Below are 15,184 nucleotides of genomic sequence, written 5' to 3' on the forward strand. Positions count from 1 at the left end.
CTAGGCACACTCGTGAACGCACACAAACACACATATACACAGTCACACATACACGCAACCAATATTCATACACACACACAGACACACACACACACACACACGCTCTGCATCTGAGTTTTAGCTGAGATTGCAGCATAAGTAAATGTAGATGTGATGTATTTATAAACAATACGATTTGTCAGAAGAGAGGAAAAAAAAATCTACATTTTTCCTCTTATTCTTCCTTTAATCTTGCTCTTTCCTCTCTCTTTCTCCTTTTCTCTCTACTACTTTTACAATTAATCATTTTCTGTCTATGAATAGGCTTTGCTGTGCGATCAGAAGTCTGGTTCCCAATCTCATGGCTGCAGTTTCAGTCCCACCGTGTGGTGACACCTTGGGCAAGTGTCTTCTGCTATAGCCTTGGGCTGACCAAAATTTTGTGAGTGGATTCGGTAGACGGAACCTGAAAGCAGTCCATTGTATTTATATATATATATAAATATGTATACATGTATATAAATATGTATATATGTATATATATATATATATATATACACATACACATTATATATATATATATACACACACACATTATATATATATATAGATATATACATATATAAATATATATATATGTATGTATATGTTTGTGTGTCTGTGTTTGTCACCCCCACCATCGCTTGACATCCAGTGTTGGTGTGTTTACTTCCCCATAACTTAGCGGTTTGGCAAAAGTGATAGAATAAGTACTAGGCTTACAAAGAATAAGTCCTCGGGTTGATTAATTCAACTAAAGGCGATGCTCCAGCATGGCAGCAAACAAAATGACTGACACACGTAAAAGAATAAAAGAATGTATATATATATATATGTATATATATATATATATATATATGTATATATACATGCACACACACGCACACATCATACATAAATATCTGTGTGTGTGTGTCTTTGTATCTGTGTGTGACCCTCCCCCCACCACCACTAAGTTACATCCTTGCAACTTAGTGGTTCAGCAAAAGATACCGATAGAATAAGTACCAAGATTGATTAGTTTGATTAAAAATTCTTCAAGGTCCTGTCCAAGCATGGCCCACAATCCGATGACTGAAACAAATGAAAGACACAAGATGTGTGTGTGTATAGAGAGAGTTAGTGTGAGGTAGAGATAAGTTGTATTTGTCTTCATTTAACATCCATTTCTCCATGCTAGCATGGGTTGGACAATATGCCCAGAGCAGAGGAATGTGTGGGCTGTGCCAATGTCTTATGTCAGCTTTGGCATGGTTTCTACAGCAGGATGCTGCCCTTCCTAATGCTGACCACTTCACAAAGTGTACAGGATGTTTCCATCATGACACCAACACTTTTGAGACCTTTACAGAGAACATTATCATGGCCCCTACCCAAGAATGACATACAAAATTGGGATGCTGGCAGAATCATTAAGACACTGGGCAAAGTCTTAAGCAATATTTTGTCATGATGTTCTGAGTTCAAATCTTGCCAAGGTTGGCTTTTGTCTTCTGTATTTTTGAAGTCGATGAAATCAGTACTATGACAGTTGAGCGGTATCATAGTACTGAGTTGAGTCAATCAACTTAAATCTCCCCCATAAGTGCTGACCTTCTGCACTCTTGTTGGGGAGAGGTAAAGTTGAAATTTAAAGAGAATATTAAAATTACTTGGAAACAGATGAAAGTTGACGATTAGTAATGTATCCGGACATGGAAATTCTGATTCATCAATATCCTTCTGACTCATACCATCCCAGAAAAGTAGATGTATGACGATGATGACTACGACAACGACGACGACGATGATGATGATGATGATGATGATGATGTTGATGTTAACCATGATTATGATAACAATATGCAGGCATGGAAATGTAGATACTAAAACAACAAAATAATAAAATATTAATGAATAAAACAATAACAGAAGTTATGTAGCCAATTTCATTAGCTTACAGCTGTTTTTGCTATAAGTAAATGTGCAAGCAGAGCTGAGTCCTCATGCAGTGTCTTGTACATTTGTTAGAACTGTTAAAAGGTAGTTTAAATGAACTACAAGTATATATATATATATATATATATATATATATATAATATATATATTATTCATAATAAAAAATCTGTGTACAAATTAATATTTCTTTTTATGTCAAGTTATATATGAAAACCATTTAGCATTACACTAAAGATTGGTTCAAGGTGAACCTTCAGAGATGCCATCAAACGTCCCCTTGTAAAGTTTTCATAAATTGGCAGAGGCATGGCTGTGTAGTAAGAAGCTTGCTTCCCAACTACATGGTTCCAGGTTCAGTCCCACTGCATGGCACCTTGGGCAGGTGTCTTCCTCTATAGCCTCAGGCCCAACTGAAGCCTTGTGAGTGGATTTGGCAGATGGAAACTGAAAGAAGCCTGTCATCTATATGTATATATGTGTGTGTGTGTGTGTGTGTGTGTGTTAAATTCAACTTGCGTTGAAAGTCAACACACAAATTTTATTTTAGAAGTATTGAGATGTATTGAAAAATACAAATAAGGAAATAATTTTATTCTCAAACGCAGGATAATGCCAGAAATATAGCATGAACAGGATAAACTATCAATATTTCGAGTCTCATGACTGGCTGCCAAACAGATGTTTCTGCAAAATATAGATAGTTTATCCTGTTCATGCCATATTATTAGTATTATCCGGTGTTTGAGAATAAAATTATTTCCTTATCTGTAGTTTTCAGTATATATATATATATATATATATAGAATAAGTACTAGACTTATAAAAAGATTAAGTCTCGGAGACAATTTTTCCAACTAAAGGTGGTGTTCTGCGCAGTGAAATGATCGAAACAAGTACAAGAATAAAAAAAATAAATTCATATATACATATACATATACTCTTTTACTTCTTTCAGTTTCCGTCTACCAAATCCACTCACAAGGCTTTGGTCGGCCTGAGGCTATAGTAGAAGACACTTGCCCAAGGTGCCACACAGAACCATGTGGTTGGTAAGCAAGCTACTTACCACCTGCGCCTGATGAGGAATTAGCAATATCTCCTATCAGGTGTGAATTTTTGTTTGTTCCTTTGTGTTGCTGTTTAAATTTTGGAACTTATATATATGTGTATACATACATATATATATAATATATATATATATATATATATATATATATATATATGTACATATCCTTCATTTTTTCTAAGCCCTGTAAAAGAACTCAGAAGGTTGGGCCTCCAACCGGGCCCGTTATGATACCCTTTTCAACACCCTCTTATATATATATATATATGTATCCCCCTCTCTCTCTCTCTCTATATATATATATATACATATTAAAGGCGGTGCTCCAGCATGGCCGCAGTCAAATGACTGAAACAAGTAAAAGAGTAAAGAGTATATATATAGGCGCAGGAGTGGCTGTGTGGTAAGTAGCTTGCTAACCAACCGCATGGTTCTGGGTTCAGTCCCACTGCGTGGCATCTTGGGCAAGTGTCTTCTGCTATAGCCCCAGGCCGACCAATGCCTTGTGAGTGGATTTGGTAGACGGAAACTGAAAGAAGCCTGTCGTATATATGTATATATATATATATATATATATATATGTGGGGGAGGGTGTTGTGTGTCTGTGTTTGTCCCCCTAGCATTGCTTGACAACCGATGCTGGTGTGTTTACGTCCCCGTCACTTAGCAGTTTGGCAAAAGAGACCGATACCAATTGAATAAGTACTGGGCTTACAAAGAATAAGTCCCGGGGTCGATTTGCTCGACTAAAGGTGGTGCTCCAGCATGGCCGCAGTCAAATGACTGAAACAAGTAAAAGAGTAAAAGAGAGAGTAAAGAGTATATATATATATATATATACATGACGTTAAACGATGATGATGATGATGATGATAGATAGATAGATAGATAGATAGATAGAAAGAGAGAGAGAGAGAGAGAGATAGACTGACAGACATGCAGACAGATAGGTGTATACACATACATTCTCTCACTTGTCTTATTCTATCATTCCGTTTAGTCTATCAATCCCCTCATTCCATCATTCCCCTTTATATCCTATCACACTCCTCATTCTCTCATTCTCTCATTCTCTCATTCCCTTCATTCTATCACCCCCCCTCCCCACACTCATTCAATCATTCTGTTTATTCGTTCTCTAAATAATAATATCACACCTACCAGCTCTCTTTCAGCTATTTTACATCACTTCATACTAAATGTCCGCAGTGTAACTATCAAATCAATACAGAATATAAAAAAAAGAGGAGAAAAGATTTAAACTTTCAAGGTTTATTTGTCCGTCTCTTTCTTATCGCCTTCTCATCTCTTCTCATCTTTTTCTCTATTTTTCGTTTAATCTCTTCTAATCGCTTCTTTTCATTTTTCACGCATTTGTTTCTGTCTCTCTTTCCCTTTTGTGTTAGAATTCACTTTTTTTTTTCTATTTCTATGCATCTATATTTATCTCTTTCTCTCTCCCTCTCCCCTCTTCCCTCCTTCTGTCCCTCGCTCTTTCCTCTCTCTCTCTCTCTCTCTCTCTGTCTTTCACTGTCTACTTCGCACTTTCTTATTTATCCATGATATTCCTATAACACACACATACATGCACTTATATACACACATATACACATCCATAAGTATACACACTCACATGATATTTAGAGTGAGATAGATACACATATATATGCATATATATATATATATATACACACACATATGGATACATACACACACACACACACACATATATATACACACATATATACATATACATATATACACACACACATACGTATACATTCACATATATATATACTTATATATATATCCATATAAGAGTGTAGTAGTTCACTTGAAGCATTGTAATACAAAAATAAAATGTGAAAGAGAAATATATATGTACAAGCACATAGACGTACTCCATCCACATATGTGTATATATATATATTTATATACACACATGTACATATGCCATCATTATCATCGTTTAACGTCCATGTTCAAAGATTTTTAGAAAGTGGTGGTGGTCATGTTCCAGTGGATGTTTAAATCCTTAGCATTCAGATTACTCATAAATGCTTACTTAATCACATTGCTTTGAATGAACCATTCCTTATCTCATAGCTTCGATTTTGATGATGTGATTGCTAATTTTCAGAATGACATTGTAGGGTTGGTGTGAGAGATGGAATCTGGTCAGTTTGATCATAGGACATCATGATCATGATCATTTAACGTCCTCCTTCCTAGCTGGCATGAGTTGCATAGTTTGACAAGAGCTGGCTAGGCAGGAATCTGTACTAGACTTCTGTGTCTGCTTTGGCAGGGTTTTCATGGTTGGATGCCCTTCCTAGCATCAACCACTCCGCAGAGTGGACAGGTAGAATATTTTGGCCAGATGTGACCGGTTTAAATGCCCAGGTATTAATGTTTGAGTGTATTAATGGCATTGTTTAAATAAGCTAATAGCATAGCTGAAAATGAGAGGAATCAGACGTAGGGAACAGAAACTATAGTGAAGCCTGTCCGGTGGATTCTATCTGTAAATCAAAACGGTCCAGCCTTGTCACACACACACACACACACACATGCACTATACTTCATTGATTCTACCTGAGAATTACAATAATGGTACATTTGTTTGTGGAATTTTCAGATGCCTATATATTAATTCAAGAGCAGGTAATTCACTCAACTGAACAACTGAATCCTCGTCGTCAAACGATGGAGATCCAGCTTCCCCCACACACACTCGTCCTTCCCTTCCCCACAACATCCATACAATTCTCTTCTTTTTGCTCTCACTATTCTGCCGCAACCGGCAAAACATTGCACTGAACAATTTTCTCTAGCTGCTAAAATAATTTCTAAATCTCTTTCAAATCAAGCTTTTACTGCCTCAAAGGTATTACTACATAGCACTAAAATGACAGGATGGTCAAAGCTGGAATGTCTTCAATCATAGAACTGCTTAATCAAAGACCAGCTGGTATTTTGACAACCATAACTACTCTATGTAGGTGTCATTTACAAAATTTATCTGACTGTTAGGAAAGCACTAAATCTACCCTAATCAGGTAGTCTTATAACCAAAGTTTCTCTAGCCATAGCCATCACCTAGTATTTCCCAGGCGCAGTGTATAGGTCAATGTTACATAGTGTGTCATATTTTATGATATATTATTTAACAGAGATTTGGTTAATATTTCTAATAGATCAAGTGATAATTTTGCTGTATTGTTGTTGCCCTCCTCTTTCTTCCTCTGTAAAAGACCTGACAGTCCGATAATATTCCCAGATGATGCATCAACTGATACGGAATTAATTGCCATTTAAGACAGCTGACACCTCACTTTTGCAATATGTTTATTATTCATATTCTGACATTGCAAAAAACCAAAGTAATGTTCCATTAAATGAAACATCGAGGTGGGATGTGGATCTTCAGTAGTTTTTGCTAAGAATGTGTAATATGCAATTCCAAAACTATAATTTTCAAAAGTGCCAATGACAAAAAATATAAAACTCTCCATTCAGAAAAGGAAAAAAAAAAAGATAAAAGAAAAACCTGTTGAGAATTTGAACTCATAATCTACGGGTTAATAACCCCATACCATATAATATTCACTGGACCTTTTTGGGGTCAGAATTTTTGAAATTTAGATTACTTTCACAAGATTATAGATAGTTAATTGTTAATTAAAAAATCTAATTAGAAAAACAATGCTTAAAGACCAACTCAAATTCTTCAGACTCAAGAAATTGGTTACTGGATTTATCCAATAAGAACTGTGATATTTCATATTTGTATTTGATTTGCAAGATTCTTGATGTGAATTTGGGTGTTGAAACAAATCTTGTTGCGCATTGGAAGGGTCATAAGAGCAATAATAATAAACACATGCCATGGCTCAACATCACATCTTTATTGTAAGTCAGTTGGTAAGATAGCTTATCACTGACTAATTGATTGCTTGTTTAATGTGCTGGTTAAACAATTAACCAATTGTTTGTTAGTCAAATTCCTTTTGTTGCTATTCATGATTTTATCAGTGACTTTCCCTCTCTCCTCAAGGGCTGCTCTGAGTTTGAGAGAAGGCCATGGACTATATGATTCTGGGTTCAGTCTCACTGCGTGGCATCTTGAATAAAGGTTTTCTACAACAGCCTTGGGCTGACCAAAGCCCTGAGAGAGGGTTTGGTTGATGGAAAATGAAAGAAGCTCATTGTGTAATGATATATATACTACATATATATCTACATACACACACACATACATATACCTACATATATGTAGATAGAAAAATAGATAGGCAGATAAATATAGACATCTATGTGTGTTTGTGTTTGTGCTTGTCCCCCACACCACCTCTTGACATTCAATGTTGATTTGTTTCCTTCCCTGTAACTTAACAGTTTGGCAAAAGTGATGGTGGAATAAGCACCAGGCCTAAAAATAAGCATTGTGGTCAATTTGTTTGTCTAAACAATGCAGTTCTTTGGCATGGCAGTAATTCAATGTCCAAATAGTTGTATTTTATATACACACAATGAATTAATTATATTGTACATATATAAAATACATGTTATTGTTTATGTGATATCTAAAAGTTATTACAGTGTAAGACAGAAATAATGTGATAATTGTACATTGTGATTATAAACAGAAGTAGGCAAGTAATTTCTTGGAAAGATATTTGCATATATATAGATATGTAAGTTGGTATTACAGCACCTCTTTCCAGTCGTGGTATACAAAACATGTACTGCAAAACAAATAGAAGAAACTGAGGACTGAGTGACAGGGATTTATGTAGCATCTAAGTTGATTCTGTTTGAGGTAGTATTTTATAACTTTGAGCAATGCTTCAAGAACCTTCAGAAATATAATTTAGCAGAGTTTATACAACTTTTCCTTTCAGTCTAATGCTTTAATGGTTACATGCTAGCCAATACAGATTAGTTGAAAGAAATTTGCATAGGTGTTCATGCCTTTTATAGAAATATAAGTAGACCATGGTTTTAAATTCGAATTCTGCACGAGAATGTTTGAAGCTAGACAGAAACCTTGCGATAGATCTTTTAATGACATAAATGAAATGAGACATGCCTACAAAGTAAAAACTTCTACTATAGTTAACCACTAACATTGATAGAGAAGGTAACTAAATCTCTTTCAGATCACATCTCTTTTAATGTTAGGGAGAATCATCCATGTTCATTTAACATCCATCTTTTAATGTCCAATCTTTGAATGAGTCCATTTATTATCTTATATTTAACATCCATCATTTAGATATAATCTAGCTTTCCCTTAAATGTCTACATTTGACATAGATATCAAAAGAGAATGCGTTTTTATTCTCTCTTAATGTCTATCTCTAATGCCTGTACTTTGAAAGACTTTCTCCTCTTTTAGCGTCCATTTTTAATGGTCTTCATTTAAACAGAAGCTTTTCTTCATTAATGTCCATCTTCTCTTACTTGCGCAATAAACACTTCTAAACACTTTAGCAATAACCGCTTCTAACGTCCCAGAATGAAAGTCTTGTGTTCTAGACCTTTCTAAAATATTCATTCGTATTTGAAATCCGTTAACTCTTAGCGATAGCCCAAAGTTGACCAGGATCAGAAGCTTTATAATCAGGTGTGACATTACACTGTAAGGGTGTGTGTATGTGTGTTTATGTGTGTATGTGCATGTGTGTGTGTGTGTGTGTGTGTGTGTGTGTGTGTGAGTACCCTTATCAATTCAGCTGTCATAGAATAGAAATGAAAGAAACATTTATCCTTCCAGATTGCATCAGTTAATCGCAATGTCCAACTGCTTTCACAATTGAGAAAAATGGCTTCCAGAACTTTCTCGACCTCTCTCTCTCTCTCTCCCTCCTTATCTATCCATCTCCCTATCTATCTATCTATCTATCTATCTATCTATCTATCTATCTATCTATCTATCTATACAAACATGCATACATATAGATAAATATGTATATATATATATATATATATATGTTTCTCTCATCCCCCTCTCCTCTCTCTCTCGTTCTCTCTCCAAACTAATTTCTACATAAGTGTGCAATGAGGGAGCCTCTTTGAAGTCACTCAATATGCTAGAAGTAGTAGCTAAATTCCTTCAAGCTATACATTCCTATTTTTTTTTTTAAAATGAAAGGAAGAGATAGTGAAGTCATCATATTGCCCTAAAATGACAGGTTTATCAAGGCATGTATGCCTTTGATCACTGGTGGTCTTTATCTGACAATGGTTGGCCTAAGGCTGAACAACATCAATCCTACTTTGGACACTGTAATTTTAGTAGCTATCTTTCTTTCCTTCTTTCTTTCTTTTTACCGTTTTGCTTAGGCTATGGCCATTCTGGGGCTCCACCTCGAAGAACTTTTAGCTGAGTGCATCAACCCAAGTTCTTCTGTTTCAAAGCATGGTTTTCCTCTTTTGCCAAAAAATGTAAAGTTACTAGGATGTAAACACACCAACACTGGTTGTCAAGCAGTGGGGGTAGGGGCGTGGACACCAATACAAAGACTAATGTACCTCCCCCCCCCACATATATATACAATGGTCTTCTTTCAGTTTCTGTCAACCAAATCCACTCACATGGCTTTGGTTGGCCGGAGACTATAGAAGGTATTTGGCCAAAATTTTTAAAACCTATTTTTGGAAAGGTAAAAGAAAAGTGGAGGCACATGGCTTAGTGGTTAGAGTGTCAGCACCATGATCGTAAGATTATGGTTTCGATTCCTGGACCGGGCGACGCGTTGTGTTTTTGAGCAAAACACTTCATTCCACGTTGCTCCAGTCCACTCAGCTGGCAAAAATAAGTAATGCTGCGATGGACTGGCGTCCCATCCAGCTGGGGGGAACGCATACGCCATAGAAACCGGGAAACCGGGACCATGAGCCTGGCTAGGCTTTAAAAGGGTGCATTTATTTATTTATTATTTATTCATTTATTTAAAAAAAAAGAAAGAAGAGAAGTTGTTCTTGAAGTCAAGAAATCAGAACCTTATCAAAATATCATAGATCAGAGAGGATTTAACAGTTTTTTTTTACTGGTTGATTAGTAATTATCTCCTTTTATTTGCCGCAACAAAGAATAGTTGCAAAAACTCACATCATGCCAAACACATTTTAGCAAACACAATAATTAGTTGTGACAATTCTCTAACCATACCTTTACCATTTCCTACAACATGTTGATAAAACAGGGATTTCACATAATTCAAATTGTTCACAAGGTATTATGTTATATATATATATATATACACACACATATATATATATATACATATATATTATATATAATATATATATATAATATATATATATATATATATAGATATATATTGTATGTATGTATGATATAATATATATAATATATATATATATATACTATATATATATATATCTATATGTATGTATATATATGCGTGTGTGTGTGTGTATATATAACCGGTACCCATAATTATTTACTGTATACTTTTCTACCTTCTCAGTTATCAATTATATGTTGCTAATTCTAGACTTTTAAATTTCCACTGAATGTCAACTCCTCGGAATTCTCTTATTCTCTTCTCTTCCTGCCCTCAGGAATTTTTGCTTGTTTTTGTTTTGCCTTCTTTCTTCTTTTCTTCTTCTTTTCTTCTTCTTCTTCTTCTCTTTTCTCTCTCTTCTTCTATTTCTTCTTCTTCTTCTCTTCTTCTTCTTCTTCTTCTTCTTCTTCTCTTCTTCTTCTTCTTCTTCTTATTCTTTTTTTCTTATTTCCTCTCTTCTTCTTCTTCTTCTTCTTTCTTCTTTCTTCTGGTATTATCTTGCTGCAGTCCAAAGTTAATATTAACCTCATTAATATGACCTGTCTGGGAGAGCCTGCAAAGGTCAGTGGGAGTGACCCTCTTCTTAGCTTGAAAAAAAACAACAAAAAAAAAAAGAAAATTGCACGCATGGCTGTATGGTAAGAATCGTGCTTCCCAACTACATGGCTCTGGGTTCAATCCCAGTGTGGCTCCTTGGCTAAGTATCTTCTACTGTAGTCTCAGGCCAACCAAAGCTTTGTGAGTGGATTTGGTAGATGAAAGCTGAAAGAAGCCCATCGTATATCTATCTATCTATCTGCATAGATCTCTTCTCAAATATGACAAATTTTTCACTCCCCAAAATCCAACAATAACATCAACTTAGAACCAAGCCATATTCTCACTCAGTAATTTCTGTTTTTACAAGATTCTCATGAGGTACTTAACATTTTCGATACCACATTTCTCTTGATGTACACAACCTTTGGTGCTACTAATTTTCAAAATAATGAAGAATTTAGCAATGCCATTTATGAGTTGGTGTTTGGAATGTAAAGTAACATGAAATTTTCAAGAAAGAATTTAATGTAGACCACTTTAATACAGGTAATTTGTACATAAATCCAGGAGCGGTCTTAGATAATATCAAAAGGATTAAGATAGTCATCATGGAAAGCTCTGGAATTAATATCATATAACTAGGATATTTCTGTTGAAATACCAAGCCTATATTTCAATTGATTTTGAAAATAGTAAAGAATTTATCAAAATATCTTTGTCATTATTGGTGTCTGGAACATAAATCAATACAAAATTTTGATTTGAAGCTGTACATCTAATCCAGTGCTTTTCAAACTTTTTGCTGGAGTGGAACCCCAAGGAAACATTCCACTGGCTCAGGGAACCCCTGTTCAATAATTTAAGTCTTATGCACACATATCTGCACAGGAAAATTAAAAATTACTGCCGATTTTAGCAGTTTTGTAACTTCTTGCGGAACCCCTGGACTGTACTGGTGGAATCCTAAGGTTCCGCGGAACCCTGGTTGAAAACCACTGATCTAATCGCTTTAACCTTTTACCATTTAAACCAGCCATATTCAGCCAAAACATTCTCCCCATTTTATGGTCAAACTGGCCTCTCACACCTACCCTACAAAATAATTCTAAAAATTAACTGTTTTTTTTATTTCATTTAATTGGCCACAAGGGCCTTACAAAGAAAGGAAGCTACAGGCTGGACACATGCACATAATGATATGAATGACAAATGAAATGGTGAAAAACGAGGGCAACTGCAATGCCCACCGATTGCTGTATACCCAGGCACATTGTTCTTTTATTAAAACATTTTAAGGCAATAAACCTCTTGAACCTCTTATCAAATTCATTTAGGTATCAAAATTAGAATCTTCTTGCCCAACCAGACTCAGAAAAACACCTGGACGGTTCCAAGTCGGGTCATAAAAATTAGCTGTTGCCTCAGAAAAATCTCATAGCTACAAGATAATGCATGACTGACTGAAAACAATGTGAATAAATATGCATTTCTTTTGATAGAACAATGTGAATACCAAAAGGTTAAAGTAGGGAATTTCTATAAGAAAACCAAGGGTCATCCCCGGATGGGTGGATTGATATCGAAACGTTTAAGACATCCCTCTCTGGCCCTCTATCTCTTCATCCTTTTCTGCACTTTTATTTCTCTTATGCATTTCCTTAAATTATAAAGACATAAAGATGCCTCGTGCTATCACAAGAAATCACTTTTTCCTATTACGTCAATCTTCAGATTAACTTTTCCTAAATTAAAGAAATCAGTTATATAAGGCAGTGAGCTGGCAGACACGTTAGCACGCCGGGCGAAATCCTTATCGGTATTTCGCCTGCCGCTACGTTCTGAGTTCAAATTCCACCGAGGTTCACTTTGCCTTTCATCCTTTCGGGGTCGATAAATTAAGTACCAGTTACGCACTGGGGTCGATGTAATCGACTTAATACCTATGTCTGTCCTGTCCATGTTTGTCTCCTCTATGTTTAGCCCCTTGTGGGTAATAAAGAAATAGGTATTTTGTCTGTCGTTACGTTCTGAGTTCAAATTCCGCCGAGGTCAACTTTGCCTTTCATCCTTTCGGGGTCGATAAATAAACTACCAGTTTTGCACTGGGGTTGATATAATCGACTCAAGCCCTTCGTCTGTCCTTGTTTGTCCCCTCTATGTATAGCCCCTTCTGGGCAGTAAAGAAATATATATTTCTGAGTTGGATATTTTGGGGAAGGCATCTTTTTCTTTCCACACCCAGACCCATCACCAGCTTTTAGGATTAACCCTCAGCCATGACTTCTTATAATGTTGTTTATATTTCTTTTATTGTTACACTTTACACTGTTTGTTACTAGATATGATTTGTCAACCAAGAAACAATCAGCTTTTATCTTCAATAACAATTGCAGGATGGTTTTCCATTATCGTTGTTAATTTTTTATACTCTAGAGTCTCCAGTTATTTCCTGGACTGAGAGACAATAAGACATCTACACATGCACACACACACACACACACACACACACACACACCACACACACACACACAAACGCATGTACACACACACACATTTATATTTTTATATATATATATAAAAAATTACATTATATAATTAGGGTTCAGTAAAATAATTTACTTTACCACACACTGAACTTTTAGAAATAGCAGCCAAAAAAATCTTAGCTATATCTTCTACGATAAGAAAAATCTCCCAGACAATGTATACTCAAAAATAATTCACGCAGGTATGGAGGGAAAAATAACAAAAGATCACATGTACATTAAGATTACTTGAGAACGTACGTTTCTAGATTAGTTGAATTTAAAGATCAACATTTCCTTCGTCAGCTCAAAGATTTCTTAGATTTGGATTTGAGAGCACTAAAAATCGAACATACTCGTCTAATATGAGTAATCCCAGACAAACCATCTTTGGCCGTCAGTACCAACGAATTCAAAAAGTACGAATGAGGCTTTGTATCCATCCCGCTTCCACCCCAATATATATGTATATTGCGTTTATTCATATATATATATATATATATACTTATCTCACTACCCCCTCTCCCTCTCTCTCTCTCTTTACATATGTGTGTGCATATATGTTTATATATATATGTATATATATATATGTATATATATGTGTATATATATTTATATGTGTATATATATATATATATATAGATAGATAGATAGATAGATAGATAGATAGATAGATAGAGAGAGAGAGATAGATATAGATAGATAGAGAGATAGATAGAGAGATAGATAGATAGATAGATAGATAAATAGATAGATAGATAGATAGATAGATATTAATAACAGAAGGGTAAAATTTATTAATTAAATTACTCAATCAATTAATCAGTTAATTAACAATTTTACCAAGTAAATTGGTATGTTAAAATAACCTTTATAGGTAAAATTATCCACATAATTATAAATAGGGTTCAGCTAACTGCTTCACAATGGTAAGATAGATAGATAGATAGATAAATAGATAGATAGATAAACATATGCAAATACACACACACACATTTATATACATATACATGTATACATATGTACATTATGTATATATGTATATTGCATTTATTCATATATATATATATACTTATCTCACTATCCCCTATCCTGCTCTCTCTCTCTTTACATATGTGTGTGCATATATGTTTATATATATATATATATATATATGTATATATATGTGTATATATATTTATATGTGTGTATATATATATGTATTTATATATATATATAGCAAATCACAGAATGAGAGAGGTATTGTATTTATTCGTTAAGGATGTCGACGAGCCATGGAATACTCACAGAGAAAATCCCAGAATTATAGAAGTAACATTATCCAATATCAATATACTGGCTGATCATGCTACACACACACACACACACACTCACACACACACAAATTATCAGAAGTAGAAAATCCCAGAAACAGAGAAGTATTATGATTATCCTACGAGGATTTAATTGCTAAACATGTTATACACACAGGGAGAATCCCTGAATAGACAAAGTTAGTAGTAGAATTGCTATCCTGTAAGGATGTTGGTTAGGCATGCTATGAATGCAAGGAGATAATCCTAGAATGATGGAGAATAATGATATCTATTATCCAATAAGGATATTGGCCAGTCACGCTACGTAAAGTACAAGTAGCCGAGACTCAGCAGCAACTGTATTGCTTGGTTACATGTACCATTCTTTTGCTAATACTTACAGGTGCTTATATGGATGGATGGAAGCACTCCGTCAGTTACGACGACGAGGGTTCCGGTTGATCCGATCAACGGAACAGCCTGCTC

At 35.0% G+C, this 15,184-nt stretch overlaps 1 non-coding gene across 1 annotated transcript; it reads left to right on the forward strand.

The window, feature by feature from the left end:
- Positions 1-1,330: 1,330 nt before the first annotated feature.
- On the forward strand, positions 1,331-1,432 carry LOC115220657. Its single transcript, XR_003882581.1, has one exon. It is a non-coding gene; the product is annotated as a U6 spliceosomal RNA (small nuclear RNA).
- The last annotated feature ends 13,752 nt before the right edge of the window (positions 1,433-15,184 follow it).

The sequence above is a fragment of the Octopus sinensis genome, linkage group LG16, assembly GCF_006345805.1.
Source record: "Octopus sinensis linkage group LG16, ASM634580v1, whole genome shotgun sequence".
Taxonomy (NCBI): domain Eukaryota; kingdom Metazoa; phylum Mollusca; class Cephalopoda; order Octopoda; family Octopodidae; genus Octopus; species Octopus sinensis.